Source organism: Molossus molossus, unplaced genomic scaffold (genome assembly GCF_014108415.1).
Source record: "Molossus molossus isolate mMolMol1 unplaced genomic scaffold, mMolMol1.p scaffold_m16_p_3, whole genome shotgun sequence".
NCBI lineage: Eukaryota > Metazoa > Chordata > Mammalia > Chiroptera > Molossidae > Molossus > Molossus molossus.
The window spans coordinates 113,733,595-113,753,309 of NW_023425366.1; the positions used below are offsets into that span (position 1 = coordinate 113,733,595).

Below are 19,715 nucleotides of genomic sequence, written 5' to 3' on the forward strand. Positions count from 1 at the left end.
CCCCTCCGGAGGATGCCCCTGACTTCCAGGCAGTCCCCGGAACATGGGCTCAGGCACAGGCGGGAGGAAAGGACTCCTTGGGAGCAAAGCAGATTTGGGAAAACCATGTACTCAGCTGGTTCCCAGCAAGTGCCAGAGGCAGAGGGATGGAGGGGAGGTGAAGGAGGAGGGGGAGAGAGAGAGAGAGAGAGAGAGCGCGCAAGACAGAAAGAGAGAGAGAGTGACAGTTCAGACAGAAATAGAAAGGAAAAAGCCACACAGGAACAAAGAGAAAGAGATGGAAAAAAAAGAGACAAACGAAGAGAAAAATAAACATGGATTTCTAAAAGACGTATTTTAAGCTCAGCTGGTTTAAGCCAGAGGAGAGATGGTCTGGGGCCTTTGGAAACAGGCTGTCTGCCTTCTTCCAGGGGCCGCTTCCTAGATTTTTCTCTGACAGGCTCAAGAACTCCTGAAGCTACAAAGCAGAGATGTGAGGCTTCGGAGTCCTACATGGCATCCCCAGGACTCCGGTGGTCGCTGCGGCAGATCCAGCCTGTGACCGTCACAGCCGAGAAGGGGCTCTGAGGAGCACCAACTCATCTCCAAGGGCAGAGGGCAGCTCTGGCTCTGACAACCCACCTGACCTCCCGGGGCGGGGTACACTGGGGAATCATTCCTCTAGCCTCCTCCATAAACACCCCCAATTGTAGCCCAAGCTGGGGTCAATGCCTGTCCACAGGGGGCCCAGAAGAGGGAGTGGGAATGGTCACAAGATGGGGAAGGTGAATGGGGGGGCACACAGAGCTTTCAGTCACGTGCAGCTCATCAGTTGCCATGACAACGCCAGGAAGTGGGGGCACCCAGACCGGAGGCTGCAAGAAAGACATGTTGGTTCTAAATCATCACGACAGCGCTTCAGTTGAGCTATTACGCTGTTGCCCTGGCAACCAATGGGATCAAATCGCGGAGAAATATCTGTAATTATTACAAGCCAGCTACCGGCAAACTCGGCGCAGTAATCAGCACATTGGGGCCATTCAACCTGAACTGTGTCTGGGAGGGAGAAACGCCACCCTCTACTCCCAACTCGGGGAAGATCTGTTGATGCTACAAAATGGGAACCTGGCCAAATGAGGAGTAACTATGAGGTGAAAACACATGAAACTGCCAACATTTGACCATTAAAAAACATTCCCCATGATTTGATATTTCCAACATACAGCAACACTGAATTTGACCATGAATACCTGCCTACCCATCACCTAGCTTCTGTGGTTCACCTCTACCATACCTGCTTCATCACCATCTACCCCATCCATTACTACTTTTGATGCATTTCAAATTAAATTGCAGGTATTGGTACCCTTCCCCCTCAAATACTGCAACCTGTGTAAAATTAAGTACTTGATACTTTTTGAAGAAAGACAGCAATTTCATATGTTCAATCTAAATAGAATAAACTCTAGATTTCTGTCTGTCATCTGTCCGTCCATCCATCCATCCATCCATCCATCCAATCTCTCACCCATTCACCCATCTATCTATCCATGCATCACTGTGAGATCTCATACACGCTCACGGTTTCCACAAGTGATTCACCATCCCCGAATCTTCCTCACTGGCCCAGTAGGTTCATCCAACAAGACATTTGCATATTAAGCTCAATATGTTCCCAGCTAAAACCATTATTTTCCCTTCGCCACACCTATTCCTTTTCTTGTGTTTAGCATCTCAGTAATCAAAACCACCATCTACCCATTTGTTCAAGACGGAAACCCAAGATCCATCCTGGATTCCTTCCTCCCATTACTTTCCATCACCACATCCTGAGATTTTACTTCCGCACTAGCTCTAGTCTCCTTCCTCTCCTCTCTCTCTTTTGTCCTGGTTCAGGTACCCACCATTTCTTAGCTGGGCAGTGGCCCCAGCTTCTTGCCTTGTCTTCCAGCTGCTAGCTCACCCTCCCTCTGCTTTCTCCACAATGACTCATTATTGAAAGGGGTGGGAGAGAATGATAGAACAATGGAGAACTGGTCATAGTGGGGTGCTAGCCATAGTTATAAGAAATCTTGAATATCCTTGCTCTGTTCATTGTGACTGTTTTGTTCTGATTAAAGAAAGCCCATTCTGACCTGGCTGGGAGCTGTACGCCCTGGGAGTTTACCTGGGAAATGCTGTCCTTACCTGAGAACTGACTCCCCCCCCCCCCCATCATGGAAACACAAACAACCTTGGAGTATTGGAGATGTGCACTGGAGACAACAGCCCACATTCCCCAGCTCCCCTGACTTCCCCATGCCTGAAGTGTGTAACTGTTTACCCACTGATGTTCCCTTTTTCTATTTCCCCAACCATTTTACCCACTGATAATCCCTTTGCTTCCTTTTGCCTACTTCTCCATGTAATACCCAATGTAAGCGACTGGCTATTGAGGGAGGGCAGAGCAGATTTTTATGGGATGACCCGCTGCTCGCTCCATACTGCTGGCAATATTGGAATAAACACTCATATACAACTCAACTTTGCTTCTGCTTAATTGGCTCAAGTAGTAGCAGGCAGCCCGGACTCACTGTTGTCTGGTTTCATCATGAAATATCTGGCCATGTTGATGGTGTGAAGGAATTGGCACCTCATACATTGCTGGTGGGGTATCAATGTATATAAATATCTTGGAAAGCAGTTTATCAAAATATATACAATTTTAAATGCACTGACTATATTTTTTCTCAGCATAATTTTACTTGAAGAAGTTTGTCTCCTTGCTAAATACAGAAAGCAACCTAAATGTCCATCAGTAGGAACTGGCTAAACATTTTGGTCCACCCATAATAGAGAATAACAGTCACCCAACAGAAAGAATGAGTTAGTGCTCTGTGTACTGACATGAGAAAATGTTTACTGCAGTTAAGTTAAGGAAGCTGCAAAGGAGCATGTATGGCACAGGGTCTCCTGTGTCCCCAGCAGCCCCTCACTTGGGTATCGAGTTGGGCTGAGGCATAAGTGGGTACCAAGGTGTCCAGAGAACGTGGCTTTATGAGATGCCTCTTCTCTGTCACAAGTGTCACCACTAGCTCTCCACCAGGCTGGGGAACAGGAGCAGCCCAGGAATGCCTTTCATGCTTTTCAAGTCTCCCTAGAGACGATTAACAGCACAGGCAGGCAAGTTGACCCCGGGGCTGCTGGGCTGTACCAGGTGTTGGTCTTGTCCTTGGTTCAGGGCATGACTGCAGAAGCTACCTAACTAGAGGGTGAAGAAAACTGAAACACACCTTGGAGGCAGACAAGTTTGGGGGACACAACAGGGCTGGTTCTAGTTCTGCTCAGACGTTGAAGGTCTCTTGTGCCTCAGTCTCCCCAGCTCTATAAAGGGTTGACTATACCTCCCAGGGTCATTCTGAAGGTCAAAGGTGGTGATAAAAAAAATGAAAACAGCAAGCTAAAATCATCTTGCTCGACAAATGAGAGTTATTGTTACGAATTCATCTTCAGACTCTGCTCAGCTCACTTCTGAATACTAAACACCCCTAGCACATGTGGGAAAAGGTAGAACCTTCTTCTTTTTCGTTTGAGCATCTATTTTATGCCTATGACTGAACTAAGCACTTCCCATATATGATCTCATTTAGGTCTCCTTTTGTGGTAGGGAATCACGCTCCCGTTTTCCAGATGAGAAAGCTGAGGCACACAGAGGTTATAGTGACTTCCCTAGCGCCATAAGAGTGATGCTACCCAGATAATCCCCAAACCTTTCTGATTGCGAAGTCCATGCTTTTCCCATTTCTTATTCATTTCCACTTCTTTTCTAAAAAAATGTGCTTTATTTTTTTAGAGAGAGAGGGAGGGAGAGAGAGATAGAAACATGGATGTGAGAGAAACAGATCGACTGCCTCCTGCACACCCCCACTGGGGATGGAGCCCGAAACCTGGGCATGTGCCCTGACCGGGAATAGAATCAGGACCTTTCAGTCCATGGGGTGACACTCACTCCACTGAGCCACACTGGCTGGGTCATTCCTACATTCGTTTATTTGTTTGTTTATTTATTTATTTATTTATTTCCTCACCTGAGAACATTTTTGCATTTATCTTCAGGTAGAGTGGGAGAGAGAGAGCAAAGAAGAGAGAGAGAGAGAGACATATCAAGTGGTTGCCACTCACACGACCCCAACTGGGGCCAGGGACAACTGCAACCAAGGAGCGTGCCCTTAGTGGGAACCGAACCCGGACTCTCTGGTCCGCGCCAGCTGACGCTCCAACCGCTGAGCCAAACTGACCACTGCTATTCTTACTTCTTAAATCAGACCTTTAAAACAGCGTTATTGGAAAGAAACATAAATGGAGTTACACATGCAATTTAAATTTTCCTAGTGGCCATATTAAAAAAAGGGAACAGATGAAATTAATGTTAGTTGTACATTCTATTTACCCTGGTCTATCCAAAATATCTTTTCTATGTGTAATCGATATAAAAATGAATTAATGAAATTTTAATAATAATAATTTTGGGGGGTCATACTACCCCTTCAAAATTTGATATGTAGTTTATGTTTAACGCACATTCAGTTCAGACTAGCCCATTGCAATGCTCAGTAGCATGCGTGGCTTATGAGAGAACGCAGCAAGGTTGGTGCTGATATGTACCTGGAGTGGGTCTAAGTGTAAAACAATGAGATGGACCACCATTTAGTGAGTGCCTGCTCTGTCCCTGGTCCTGTCCTAACTGAGCGTTTCACATAGACTAACTCCCTGTTTGCACGACCTGGGAAGTAGGTGCTCTTAAGAGCTTCCGACAAGGAAAATGAGGTTCAGGCAGTTCTGGCAACGTGCCCAAGATCATAGAACGAACTACCCGAGGAGCTGGAGTTTGAACTGAAGTTCATCCAAAAACCTGGCCCCTCATCTAGCCACACAAGAGCCAGATATAAAAATGTCAGTCACACGGGCCTGTAAAAATTAAGCTCCCAAGAAAGGAATTTGACTGGTGGCACTTAATTTTAAACACTCTGATTAATTAATACATAAGATCAAATAAGCATTAGTTAAAAAGTATGCACACACTCTGAACTTCGTACCAGTGTGGGGCTTCAAGAATTGATAATAAGCCAGACAATGAATGAATTCCCCACTGCTGTGCCTCCTCTGGTCTCAGTGGGACGTGGATTAGAGGGACCCATCGAGTTCAGGTTTCCACTCCCTCAGAACAGATCCCTGTTGGACACAATGGTGGTTTCATTCTCTCGTGGGATCCATGTGGGAAGGCCAGCTGGCTCCAGATCTCTCCTCCCACGCAGGCCAAATGCCACCACTGACTTAAATTATGACATGTGAGTGCCAGCTACATTCTACCAGAGAAGGGGATGGTGGTGATTTTATGACTGGTTCTGGGATGATCCCGTCCAAAGCCAGAAAGATGCAGCATCTGGGGTTGCCAACATCCCTATCTCCTGGCTAGGAGGCATCACAGCTCAGCCCAGTCAACTCTTTGCTTCCATAATTGTGGCTCTGCCTGAGAAATGTAGGCTTCTCTCTTGCGTCTTGCAAACTGGCATAAAAGTCAACCACATGGGACTTTCGGTCAAGATGACGGCGTAGGTAAATGCAGCATCATGTCCTCCCACAACCACATCAAAGTTACAACCAAAGACAGAACCACCATCATTCAAAACTGCCTGACATTGAGCTGAATGGAAGTCCTACAACTACGGAATTAAAGAAGCAGCCACATGGAGACTGGTAGGAGGACAGAGGGACTGGTCCCATACCCACGTGTGGTGGATAAAAATCAGGAGGACATCTTGGCTGGGAAGGTCCTCCCTGAGGACTGAGGGGTCCCCGTCCTACACCAGGCACCCCGCTCAGGGTTCCAGTGCCAGAAAGAGAATCCCCATAATTTCTGCTGGAAAAACCAGTGGGAACTGAGGCTCAGGGAAGCTGACGAGGCTGGAGACCCAGGCAGCTCCTTAAAGGGCCCGCGCACGGACTTATTGGACTCACTCCCTCTAAGCTTGGAGTGGAGGCAGCTCGAGGGGCACCAGAGACAAACAGAGAAGAACTGAGCTGTTTGGCATTGGAGCAAGAGCTGGAGAGGGGGCTTTCTCTGGGGCAAACGTGCTGTCAGAGGCCTTTGTTCCTTTGGTGAGCCCTTCCCTGGGATGGCAGACAACCGCTATATCTGGGATTCCAGCAACCTGGCTCACACTGGTTGCCCCACCCTGGTGATTCCCTGAGGCCCCACCCCACCCAATTTTCAGGCCCATCCAAGCTGTTACCAGTTGCTTAACCACAGGATTGGCCTGTCTTGGATCCTGCTTCAGGTTTTCCTAAATTCTTTCCAACAAGCAGCATCTGGTCTCAGCTAGCCCAATAACTCTCGTTAAGTAATACACAGAAACAAATACAGGGAGGCAGCCAAAATGAGGGAAAAATGAAACAGGTCCCCAATGAAAGAACAGAATAAAACCCCAGGAAAAGAACTAAGTGAAATGGAGATAAGCAACCTAACAGATGCTGAATTCAAAATACTGCTTATAAGGATGTTCAATGAACTTAGAACCTCAGTGAACTTAGTGAGGGCCTCAAGAGCATAAAAAGGACCAGTCAGAAATGAAGGAGGCACTAACTGAAGTAAAAAATAATTAACACAGATTCAATAGTAGAGTAGGTAAAGTCAAGAAGCAAACCATTGATTTGGAATATAAGGAAGTAAAAAACACCCAATCAGAACAGCAAAAAGAAAAAAGAATCCAAAAAAATAAGGATAGTGTAAGGAGCCTCTGGGACAACTTCAAGTGTACCAACATTCACATCTTGGGGGTGCCAGAATGAGAAGAGAGAGAACAAGAAATCGAAAACCTATTGGAAACAATAATGGCAGAAAACTTTCCTAACTTGGTGAAGGAAACAGACATACAAGTCAAGGAAGCACAGAGAGTCCCAAACAAGATGAACCCCAAGAGGCCCACACCAAGACACATCATCATCAAAATGCAAAAGGTTCAAGACAAAGAGAGAATCTTAAAAGCAGCAAGAGAAAAGCAGTTAGTTACCTACAAGGGTGTTCCCATAAGACTGTCAGATGATTTCTCAAAAGAAACTTTGCAGGCCAGAAGGGCGTGGCAAGAAATATTCAGAGTGATGAAAAGCAAGAACCTACAACCAAGATTACTCTATCCTGCAGAGCTGTCATTTAGAATCGATGGCCATATAAAGAGTTTCCCAGACAAGAAAAAGTTAAAGGAGTTCATCACCACTAAACCATTATTATATGAAATGATGAAGGGTCTTTTTGAAGAAAAAGACAAAATATATGAACAAAAAAAATGGCAATGAATACATATCTATTGACAATTGAATCACAAACAAAATGAACAGGCAGAACAGAAACATTCTCATAGACACAGAGAACATTTTGTTGGTTGCCAGATGGAAGGGGGATTGGGGGAATGGGAGAAAAAGGTGAAGGGATTAAGTACAAATTGGTTGCTAGACTGACAAACCTCAATGGGAAGGGGGTTGGGGGGTGGGAAGAAATAAACCAAAGAACTTATATGCATAACCAATGGACACAGACAACAGTGTGGGAGAAGGCGGGAGGGAGGCGGGAGGGGGGCATAAGTGGGGAGAAGGGGGTCAATGTGGGGAAAATGAGGAACATCTGTAATACATTCAAAAATAAAGATTAAAAAAAAAGTCAACCACATGTTAGCGCTGACTTGTTGAACATGAATTACCTGGTCATCAGCTTGAGGATGAAACCAAGAAGGGAGGTAGAAAGGGGGCTCTAATCTGCCTCTAAAACATGTCTCTAATTCATCTGCTTCTCTCGTCTTTTCCAATAGCTGCTCTAGACTGGTATGGTCACCTTTCACCAAGACTATTGCAAGGGCAGCCATCTTCCTGCTCCCCCATCCTTCGATTGTCACTTTTCAGGTCGGAGTGGTTCCCAGTCTTTCATTAGGCCTCTGAGATGCAGCCCAAGTCACACTACCTCCATCTCTCCTAACTCACATTACATCACTCTGTCTTTTACTTATGCTCTCTGGCTAGTTCTGCCTCTGATTTCTGGAAAGTATAGAGCTCTGTGGCCTCAGGGCCTTTGCACTGGCCATTCTTGCTGCCTGGGCTGCTTCCCTCACTCCTTGTTGGCCAATTTCTATGTGTCCCTCAGGTCTCAAACAGCTCATGTTATCTCTTTAGAGAAGCTTTTTTATTAAACACGTTTTTATTTATTTTAGAGAGAGCGGAAGGGAGGGTGAGAGAGAAATAGAAACATTGATGAAAGCAAAACATCAAATGGCTGCCACCTACACATCCTCTACTGGGGATCGAATTTGAAAATGGGACACGTGTCCTGACCAGGAGTTGAACCGATGACCTCTTGGTGCATGGGATGATGCTCAATCCACTGAGCCACACCAGCTGGGCTAGAGAAGCTTTTTTTAATCTTATGAAAATACACTTGTCCTGCTATAATTTCTTATATCTCCCTGTGTTGTTTCGTTCCATTTAGCACAGTTAGAACTTGTGCATTTATTTGTGTGCATATCTTCTTCTTTTTGGTATGTGCCCCTAGCGGGAACCAAACCCAGGACTCTCTGGTCCGCAGACCGACGCTGTAACCGCTGAGCCAAACCAGCCAGGGCTGCATATCTTCTTAATGCATGCCTTCCATGCTATTTCCCAGTCCCCAGACACGAAGTGTCCCAGCACACAGCACAGTGCTTGGCACACACGATGGGCACATTCAATATTTGTGGAGTGAGTTCTTACTATACCCATTTTACAGATGGGTGAACTAAGGGCTCGGCAGAGAAGACACTTCCCCAAATGACACAACTATAAAAAACAATTACTGACACCCTGTTGTGTGCAAAGTCCTAACCCAATGGACCTAGAGCAGTGGTTCTCAACCTGTGGGTCGCGACCCCTTTGGGGGTTGAATGACCCTTTCACAGGGGTCACCTAAGACATAACAGTAGCAATACTACAGTTATAAAGTAGCAACAAAAATAATTTTATGGTTGGGGGTCACCACAACATGAGGAACTGTATTAAAGGGTCACAGCATTAGGAAGGTTGAGAACCACTGATCTAGAGGCTCTACTGAGAAATGTGGCCAATTTGCTAGCACACAGTGATTCTTAAAGAATAACATATTTGCCACAGGACCTATGAAGCCTGCCTTCTCCTCTAACTGCTTTGTGAAACTGACCTGAGTGTGTTAGGTGCGAAGTCAATTTCCTCTTTTTGAAATGAGACCCAGCAAGAAAAACCAACCAACCAACCAACCAACCAACCAACCAACCAAGAGTCATGCTACTTGCATTCTTGGCCTCAGATCTGTGAATCAGAACATCGCCCCTGGCTCCCTCTCCAAACAGGCACTCCCGGAGACCATCTGGGTCACCCCTTTTGGAAAACAATGTAGCAACAGGAATCAAGAGATATTACATATTTGAAATTTAGCTAATGCAGGTAATCCCAAACAAGGAGAGCTCTTGAGGAGTAGATGGCTAAGAACAGCATACACCACCAACAGTCAAAGATTGCTCAGATAAGCTGTGATATAACAACTTAATTATTTGCCAGAAATGATGTAAACAGGCAAGAAAACAATTTTTTTTTGGGTACATGGCCCCAGCAAAAACTGAACCCAGGACTCTCTGGTCCGCAGGCTGATGCTCCAACTACTGGCCAGGGCAAGGAAATGATTTTTGAAGCAATGTAATGAGAGAGAAAGGGCCGTGATATTTTATAGGCTGTCTGGCTATAATTTCACAGAGGCACAAAAACGAAGCCATGAACCAATGCACCAGAAAGGAAGGCTGGAAAGAAATGTGTTTTCTCTTCAGTACTGTTTTATCTTGGACTTGGGCTGCGGGGTGGCAGTCTACTTTTTCTAACTTTCGTATTTTGTGAATCATCGCTAATGACCCGTTATTAATTTAGTAAACGTTTGCAGGAAAGAAGCCTCTCCAGCTTTCTGGAATAATATACAGTTGACCCATGAACAACATGGGTTTTGAAATGCACGGGTCCACTTACATGGGAATTTTTTTTTCAATAAATTATAATACATATAACATAGAAAATATGCATTCATCAACTGCTTATGTAACCGGTAAGGCTTCTAGTCAACAGTAGTCTACTAGTAGTTACATTTTTGGGGGGAGTCAAAAGTTAAACTCAGATTTTTGACTGTGAGGGGGGGGTCAGTGTCCTGAATCCCCGTGTTTTTCAAGGGTCAGCTGTACAGAGAGGAACTGACAGGAGGGAGGGCAAACTCAGCCGATGTCAGCCCAGTGTGTCTTGGCATTGAACTATAGGAAAACAGTGATTGAATAACTTGACTTGGCATTACCAGAGAGCCCAGAGGAAATGAAAATTGATCCGTGTTTGGTTTGGTGAAGGTATGCAAAGAGAAGATGAGCTTCCGAATGAACTAGAAAAGGACATTCATGCCCTGGCCGGTTTGGCTCAGCGGTTAGAGCGTTGGTCCTCAGACCAAAGAGTCACGGGTTTGATTCTGGTCAAGGGCACGCAACTCGGTTGCGGTTTGTTCCCTGGCCCTGGTCGTGCAGGAGGCAGTAGTCTATGTGTCTTTCTCACACCGATGTTTCCTTCTCTCTCCCTCCCTTCCACTCTATCTGAAGATAAATGGAGAAATATCGTCAGGTGAGGATTAAAAAAAAAAAAAGGACATTTGTATTCTGGCACGGAAGCAGATGAAATTGGATTCCAGTCCCCAGGTGGAAATACTTAAAGTTGACGGTCGGTAAACGTAGTCAGGGAGTTGAGTGAATCTGTAGTCCACGCACAGCGAAACTTCTCGACTCTCCCAAGCCAGTGGAGGAAAGGGAAGCGCGGAGTCGGGAAGTCTGGGAGTTCTGGAGGCCAGGAGAGAGGACAATCCGAGGCTTTGCTGCCCTGGGAATGGACATCCTGGGCCAGGGGTCTGCAGGCTGTGGACACAGCTGTGCCCGTGCAGTCACGGCTGCTTGTAGGGGCTGCAGGGAAACAGCCGGGGAGCTGGGACAGCAACGGCGCGGACTGCGACGCCGACAGCGTTAGCCACCTGGCCCTTTACAGAAAAAGTGTGTGAACTTGGATCTGGGCGTCCGGAGCCTGGAAACCACACATCGATCCTGTCTTCCTTACACCCAGCTGGTGCTCCACGTCCCTCCTTTTCAAGAGGAGCTCAGGGTTTCAGGAAAGCACGCGCACCCTGGCTGGGCAGAGCCACTCCTGGCGTCAGACGCTGTCTGCGTTCCTGCGAACATCCTGGGGCGTGCTTCTCCGGGTCGGCACTGATGGACTGCCTAGCTTTTCTGTATCCACCCACATTTATAAGACTTTCCCCTTGGGATTGCATTGCTTTTTAACAGAGAAGTTTTACATCACTATTCTGTCTGGAAAGCAAGTATCATTTGTTCTAATTAGAAGATCCCCCTAAAAATAACACAATGACAACAGCTGTGTCGGCCCAGAACTCTGGCTCTGACTCCAACCTCCAGGTGCCCTCTGTCATCTAGCCCATCAGTAAATCCTGTTGGTTTCTCTTTAGAAACATCCAGAATCCGCCCGCTCCCCCACCTCCACCATTGCCACTCCTGCTCAAGCCCCCAGGCTTCTCACTGTGGCCCTCCCCGCCCTCCCCATTTTCCTGCGGTCTGTGAGCAGTCAGCACAGGATTCGGGGCGGACCACTGCACAGTCTGGTCAGGTGACATCAGTCCTCCCTCTGCTCAAACCCTCCAGTGGCCCCATCCCAGGGAAAAATCCAGACCAGTGGCCACCAGGAGGCTTTTGGACGAGCCATCACTCTCCACCTCTGTCCTTGTCCGCTCTCCTCACGGCCACGTCCCCTCTGTTCTGCGGCAGCCACACTGGCCCTTGGCTGCTCCTAAACCGTGCCAGGCGAGCCCACGTCCAAAACTTTGCTCTCGCCCTTTCCACTGCAAAACTCTCTTCCCCAGAGACCCCTGTGTCTCTCCCGTCCTGCCTTCCTTGAAGTGCGACTTAAATTGCACCCTGCCCTTCCTGTCCCCTTCTCCTTCTCTGCTGGACAGATGTCACCTATTTTGCTTACCTTAAAAAGTTGTGTCTCCCCCACACCCTAGAAGAATTTGAGCTCCACAAGTATAAGCTTTGTGACAATTTTGGCCACTGAAATATGTGAAATGACACAGCAACAGTTATTATTCTAATTTTACATAGGGGAAACTGAGGCAGATTTTGGCTCAGTAACTAAGAAAGCTCTTTGCGCTGGAGTGGACTCACCTCTAGAGACTGGGTGTCTTCTTATCTAGGACACAGGAGAGGAGCTGCAAGCATCAAAGAGGGGGTGTGGTTGGACCAGATCAGCTGGGGCATTCCTCCTGGCCCAGGTTCTGAGATTCTGGGCACTGATGTCCACTCCCCTGGTCCACTGCTCTGCCCAAGCAATGCCAGGTAATGGAGCTGGTGTCCCAGGGGCAAGCTGCTCCATTCAGTTAGCACAGGTGACTACTCTGTGTCTCTCTGCTCACCAAGAGTACTATTAGCATCATGGCATCCCAGGGAAGAATTCTTCCCATTTTGCAGATGAGAAAACCAAGGCAAAGAAAGCAGAAGGGCTCTCTGGTGGGTCAGGCTTTATCTACACTCACTCTGTGCTGATTGTCAGATATCAGTGATACTCTTAAACACCTTGTGATGCCATGGTGGTGTCCTTTTGCAGATGGGAAAACTGAGGCTCAGCACAAATCACAAAAAACTTACCACACTCCTGAAGCAAATAAGCACGGTGTGGCTGCCTAGCTTTGCTGCGGAACCATGAGCGCGGGGCTGTGGGGTGATTCCACAGAGGTGGAGAAATGCAATCTCCACGATCATTTGGCTCCTGCAGGAAACGAAGACTGCACACGGCACTACCCCTTATCTCAGCCAGTCTGAACCATCTGCCTCTCATTCGGTCCCTGAACAGAAATCTCTGAGGAGTTCTCTTCCCTCCCCCAGCACCAACACCAGTGAGGAGGTGATCTTGTAGACTCAGCAACTTCCCTCTAAAACCATGTAGCACAGACATGCCATTCTTTTTTCCAAAGGACGTCCCCAAGCAAAGCTGGGACTTTTCATTTCACAGACTCAGAACCAAAAGCTGAGCCGCAGGCGCTGGTCAGATGAGGATGGATCCAGTGTGCCCTGTACCAGCGGCTCAAGCTAAATGCCTGGGGTCCCTGGGCCAGCGACTCCCACAAAGCACAGTGTGCTGGGCGTCGTGTTCATGTAACACTTTATGAATGGGGAGGTGGTTGGGGAAGGGCAATGTGTGGGTGGGGAATGGAGCACAGAGCAGTGTTCCCCAAACGGAGATGCAGGTGTTAGGATGTGGTGGCCTGCCGGGGCTTCCTTCTCCTTCTGCTTCCTGCGCTGCCTGTGAGCTCCCGCCTGGACACGGCCCGAAGCCAGATTTCCCAGTATTCCACCCGCGGGCAAGCCCCTCTTTTTTGCAAAGTGGCAGCGGCAACAAGGAGTCTCACGTTAAAAACTTTCCGAGCTGGATAAAAACCTCGGAGATCTGGTCCAACCCTCCCATGTCACAGAGTGAAAAATCAGGGCTCAGAGGACAAGCAAAGTGTCTGATGCCTCATGGGGGGCTCTTGGCAAGAAACAGGGCTCCATTTCTTGAGGGTCTGCTATGAGCCTTGACAACCAAAGTCTCAACGAATTCTGCAAGGCAGGTTCTGTGGTTACACCCATTCTCCATATGAGGAAACTGAGGCTCAGTCATACGGCTTTGCCCAACACACACGGGTAGATGGCATCCAGAGTCACCCAGATCCTAGGGTCAAACCGTACCTCCCAGGAGATGATATTAGACGGCACATAAGTAAACATTTATCTTTTTTTTTTTAATCCTCACCCGAGGACATTTTTCCATTTTTTGTTCAGATAGAGTGGGAGGAAGAGAGAGAGAGAGAGAGAAACATCAACGTGAAAGGGACACATGGAGTGGTTGCCACCTGCACGACCCAACCAGGGCCGGGGACAAACTGCAACCGAGGTACATGCCCTTAGCGGGAACCGAACTCGGGTCTCTCTGGACCGCAGGTGGATGCTCTAACTGCTGAGCCAAACTGGCCAGGGCAGTAAACATTTATCTTAAATGGTAATCTTTTTATGTCCATGTGTATTAAGAAAAAACAAAAACTATTAAAGCATGGATAAGGTTGCTTAGGAAAATAAAGCATCGATGGATCGCGTGCCAACTTCCCGGTTGGGATATTGTAATGTCGGTCAGTCGGTAAGATACTGCCATTGGAGTAAACTGGTTGAAGGGTACAACTAGGTGTGAATCTACAATGATCTCAAAATGAAAGTTTACTTGAAAAAAAACAAATAACAAATAAAAATGGGCAAAATGAAACAAAGAAATCCCTCCGAGCAAGCGTGGGCACTAGATTTACAGCAAACTTTCTCAAGAACTCTGAAAAAGTTGATCCAAATAATGTATTCATTCCCCAAACACTGGCCACATGCTCACTTTATCCCAGATCCTGGGTTGATGCTGGGGACACAGAAAGGATATGTAAAGCCTCAGTCCTCATGGGATTCGCAGTCTAGTGTTGGAGACAGAGAAACAGAAAATTGGAAGAGAGAGAGGAGGCCCTAGGCAATGACTTCCCCAAAGAGAGGTGGGCAACCTGGCCTGGGGCTTCCCCTATGAATGACAGGGCACCTGCCCCCAAACAGAAGGGCTGGCTCTCTGGGCCAGACTGCCCTTGAACTCTTTGAATCACATAAGATGGAAACTGCAGCCACATATAATCTTGGACAAGTTATTTAACCTCTCTGTGCCTCAGTTTCCTCACTTGTCACATATTGATTGATGAAAACAGGAACCCAAGAACTACCTTGAGGTTAAACGTGAATACGTGTGAAGTGCTCAGAACAGATACTAGTGCCCTTTTGCTCCTTGTTGAAAGCAGACCTCCTGCAGACTCCCATCACCGGTCTTGCTTGCAGGGTCTACCCCTGAAAGTGAGTGTGGCAAGCTTCGTGTGCAGACACCCCTGAGCCTGCAGCTGCCCCTGCTCATCCAAGTTGGGGGACTGGATGCAGAGGAAGTGCCTGCAGCCACCGATAAACCTTGACAGGGACTTTCCCAGCAACCCCAGCACCTATAAGGGGGAGCACATCCCATTTTATAACCTATTCTGGGTTAAAGATTACCAGCCTCAGTGACATTTAGTCACAATCTCCCATCTCCTACAGTATAGCCTGGGATCCTTCAAAGGTCTGAACCAAGTGAATCTCCCTTATTTGTAGCTGGAGAAGGGTTATTCTGTTCGACAAGGGAACAAAACCCCGACACAAAGGTCGAGAGCTTTGCATGTTTTCTCATTCCCTGGAGATAAGTGTGCAGATTAGCTCACCTGGACAAATGCGGTGACCTTTGGCACACTGTGGTGAGCAGCAACGGCAAGGGTTTACTAACGTTCTCCGTTTCCAGAAGAGGCGAAAGAATGTAAAACAGCAAGTGCTCAGAGGTTCTGGCCCCCGGGAGGGGATTTTTCTCTCCACCCACCTGCCAACACAGGGGCGAACTCGCAGTACTGGAAATGCCCTGCACGGTTCCAGAGTGGTGAGTTTTTAAAATCTACCAACATACCACACTTCAGCTTCCCCCTCCTTTTTATTATTATTTTTTTTACTGACTCCAATGCTGAGCCTAGGCCCTGCCATCCCAACAGAATAAAAACCCGGGAACCTGGTAAGAAGCAACCACAGGGGACAAGGTGGTAGAGAGATGTGCTCCCTAACGCAGCCGCCCTCTGAACGCCACAGGGTGGGAAAGGCAAGCTCTCAAGCAGGGCTCCCAGGCGCAGCACCACCCAGGCCAGATAATTCTTGTCCTGTGGGGTGGGGCTGTCCTGTGCACTGCAGGAGTTTAGCGCACCCTTGGCTTCTACCCACTAGATGCCAGTAGTATCACCTCCCCCACCAGTTGTAACTACCCAAAATAACTTCAGACCTTGCCAAATGTCCCTCAGGTATGGCGGGGGACACAGTTGTCTCAATGGAAACACATTACTCTTAAGGAACAATGTCAGGTCACCTGCTTCGAGGTGATGGAGTAGGCCATGAGCAGGGATGATGATGAATGGGGACTGGTTCCAGGCCACAGCATGGTGTCTGGCACCAGGCCCATCCCAGCAGGCAGTTTGGGGAGAGAAGGCTTCCAACCCAACGTGGTGCTGGGCAGATGCTGCTGCCTGTGGGACTTGGGCTGACACCTAGGAAGAACTGTCACTTCTGCTGCTAGCCAAGCTGAAACTCCCAGGAGCTGCAGGATGATGCTAAATAGCACTGGTGTGTCACTCTAGAGGTTGCTACTCGTATTCCGCAAAGAAGCAACCCCACTTATGCTAAAATGACTCCCAGAACTTCCCTTAATCTGGAAGATTCAGGGGACTTGTTATTTTTTAGGATAGTTGTTCTTAGTATAAAAACTAGCCCTTGAACCTGGTTCAAAGGTCTTGAAGTCTGGTCCCTCTCACCTTTCCAATTTCTGTGCACACCACCTTCCTGTCCCTCTGGGCTCTGCTACTTGGATCTTGCGTCTGTCCTATCCTGTGCCGTGTAGGCTTCTACCCTAGAGCCTTCACAGATGCTGTCCCACTGCCCCAAATGCTTTCCTTGGCTTCTGATGTCTTAATCCCTACTCACTCCTCTGATTTCAACTCATGATGCACTTCCTCCAGGAAGCCTTCCCTGACCTCTCCCACCAGATCAAATCCCCCTCTTAGAAGACTCTTAGCTCCACAGACCTTTCCCCTTGAGGGCACCATCACATTTACAGGGCGCCTCTGTATCATTATCTGCTTCATGTCTGGCCACTTACAAGACTGCAACCTTTCAAAGCTGTATGTATACTTAAAATCATACCCTCATCACTATACTGTCTGGCACTGTGTAGGGTGCCCAATATATGGTGCTGGGCGGTTAGTATGAGTGTTGATTGATCTGGCATGTTCTATAATTTCTAAGGCTAAGTGTTTAAGGCAGTGTGCTATGGGGCGAAGATAAACACGCCAATGAAACGGAACGGAGAGCAGGAAAACAGATCTACATTTACATGGGCTCTTGATTTCTGACAAAGCGGCAGTGATGTTGGGTCAGCTAGACTGTCCACCTGGAGAGAAAAATTAGTCAGGATCCGACCTAATCTAACACCTGGAATCAACCCCAGGCAGGCTATAGGGATAAATCTAAAAGGCAAAACGTGAAAGCTTCTCGATGATGACCGAGGGGGCGACATGAATGAACTCGGATTCCCGAAATAACACACAAAAAACATCAGCCGTAAAAGATCAAAGCTACAAACTATATGAAAATGAGCCCTGGCCGGTTTGGCTCGGCTGTTAGAGCATAGGCCTGCAGTCCAGAGAGACCCGGGTTCAGTTCTCGCTAAGGGCATGTGCCTCGGTTGCAGTTTGTCCCCGGCCCTGGTTGGTTGTGCGGGTGGCAGCCACTCGATGTGTCCCTTTCACGTCGATGTTTCTCTCTCTCTCTTCCTCTTCCTCTCTCCCTCCCACTCTATCTGAACAAAAAATGGAAAAAAAAAAAAAAGTGTCCTCAGGTGAGGATAAAAAAAACAACACACACACAAAAAACTATATGAAAATGAAAAATTCCAATAATCAAAAATCACCACTGAAAACGAAAATTGCATATAGAGTAGAAGATAATTGCAAAACACGTAACTGGCAAAGGGCTCGTTGTCCAGCTTGACAAAACTCCCACAAGGCAGTAAAAAAACAGACGCCTCAAAAGAAAAGTGGGAAAGAGATGGAAACAGGCACTTCATAAAATAGGAAATCCACATGACCAATAAATGTATAGAAAAGATGATCACATTCAGTTAGTAAGGAGAGAAACTTAAAAAACTACCACACACCCACTAGCATGGCTAAAATTACAAAATACAATAACAAATCTAAGTGCTGGAGCTGGAGAGCACCTGGGACTCTCATACACACTGCTGGTGGAATCTGACTGGGCAGCTACTTCATTCTAGAATGTTCGTGGCAACACTACAGGCATACCTCGGAGATACTGCAGTTCAGTTCAGACCACCACCAAAAAGCAAATTTTTGGGTTTCCCAGTGCATATAAAAGTTATATTTACACTATACTGTAGCTAATCGTGTGGTAGCATTATGTCTAAGAAACCCAATGTACATACCTTTTTTTTTTTAATTCACACCCAAGGATATTTTTCTATTTATCTTTAGACAGATTAGGAGGGAGAAAGAGAGAGAGAAACACATCAACTGGTTGCCTCCCGTGTGGGGACGAACCGCAACTAAGGTACATGCCCTTGACCGGAATCGAATCCGAGTCTCATTGGTCTGCGGGCCGACGCTCTAACCGCTGAGCCAAACTGGTCAGGGCCCAACATACATACTTTAATTAACAAATACTTCATTGCTAAAAAATGCTACCCATCACCCGAGCCTTCAGTGAGGCATAATCTGTGTGCTGGTGGAGGTCTTGCCTCAGTGGTGACGGCTGATGACTGATGAGGTGGCGGTTGCTGAAGGTTGGGGTGGCTGGGACAGTTTCTTAAAAGAAGACCACAATGAAGTTTGTTGCATTGATTGACTCTCGCTTTCGCAAACAATTTCTCTGCAACATGAGGTGCTGTTTGATAGCATTTACCCACAGCAAAAGTTTCAAAACAGGAGTCAATCCCGCCACTGCCTTGTAACGAAGTGTACGTCATATTCTAACTCCTCTGCTGCTTCACCCTGAACTTTCATGTTATGGAGACGGTGTCTTTCCTTAAACCTCGTGAACCAACCTCTGCTGGTGCCAGACTTTTCTTCTGCAGCCACCTGACCGCTCAGCCTTCCTCTGGATTAGGCTTTGGCTTAAGGGAATGTTGTAGCTGGTTTCATCTTCTATCCAGACCACTAAAACTTTCTCCATCTCAGCAACAATATTCGCTTTCTTATCATCCGGTGCTCATGGGAGCAGCACCTTCAATTTCCCTGGAGACTGCGCCTCTGCATTCTCAGCTGGGCTAATCGGCTCAGGAAGCCTAGGACCGTCCGTCTCAGCTTTCGACATGCCTTCTTCACTGAGCTTAATCATCTTTAGCTTTTGACTTCGAGTGAGAGTTGTTCGACTCTTCCTTTCACTTGAACGCTTTGAGGAACTGGAGGGTTGTTAACTGGCCTCATTTCAATTTGGTTGTGTCTCAGGGAGCAGAGAGGCCCGAGGAGAGCGGGGGAGATGGGGTGAATGGCCGGTCGGTGTTGCAATCGGAACACACACAACATTCATCAATTGTCTACACGGGTGCAGTTTGTGGTGCCCCAAAACAATTACAATCGTAACATCAAAGCTCACTAATCACAGAGCACCCTAACAAATATACCAATAATGAAACAGTCTGAAATACTGTGAGAATGATCAAAATGTGACACAGAGACATGAAGTGAGCACATGCTGCTGGAAAAATGGCGACAATAGACTTGCTCAAATGCAAGGCCACCACAAACCTTCAATGAAAAATGAAGGCAGTGTTGCCCTGGCCGGTTTGGCTCAGCGGTTAGAGCGTCGGCCCGCAGACCAATGAGTCTCAGGTTCGATTCCGGTCAAGGGCACGTGCCTTGGTTGCAGTTCGTCCCCTGCCCTGGTCCAGATCATATGAGAGGTAACCAGTTGATGTGTCCCTCTCATGTC

At 47.3% G+C, this 19,715-nt stretch overlaps 1 protein-coding gene across 1 annotated transcript in view; it reads right to left on the reverse strand.

Annotated features, from left to right (window-relative positions):
* Window positions 1–19,715, reverse strand: part of ABAT (4-aminobutyrate aminotransferase) — an 84,255-nt gene that overhangs the window by 51,300 nt on the left and 13,240 nt on the right. The gene's annotated exons all lie outside the window — the stretch shown is intronic.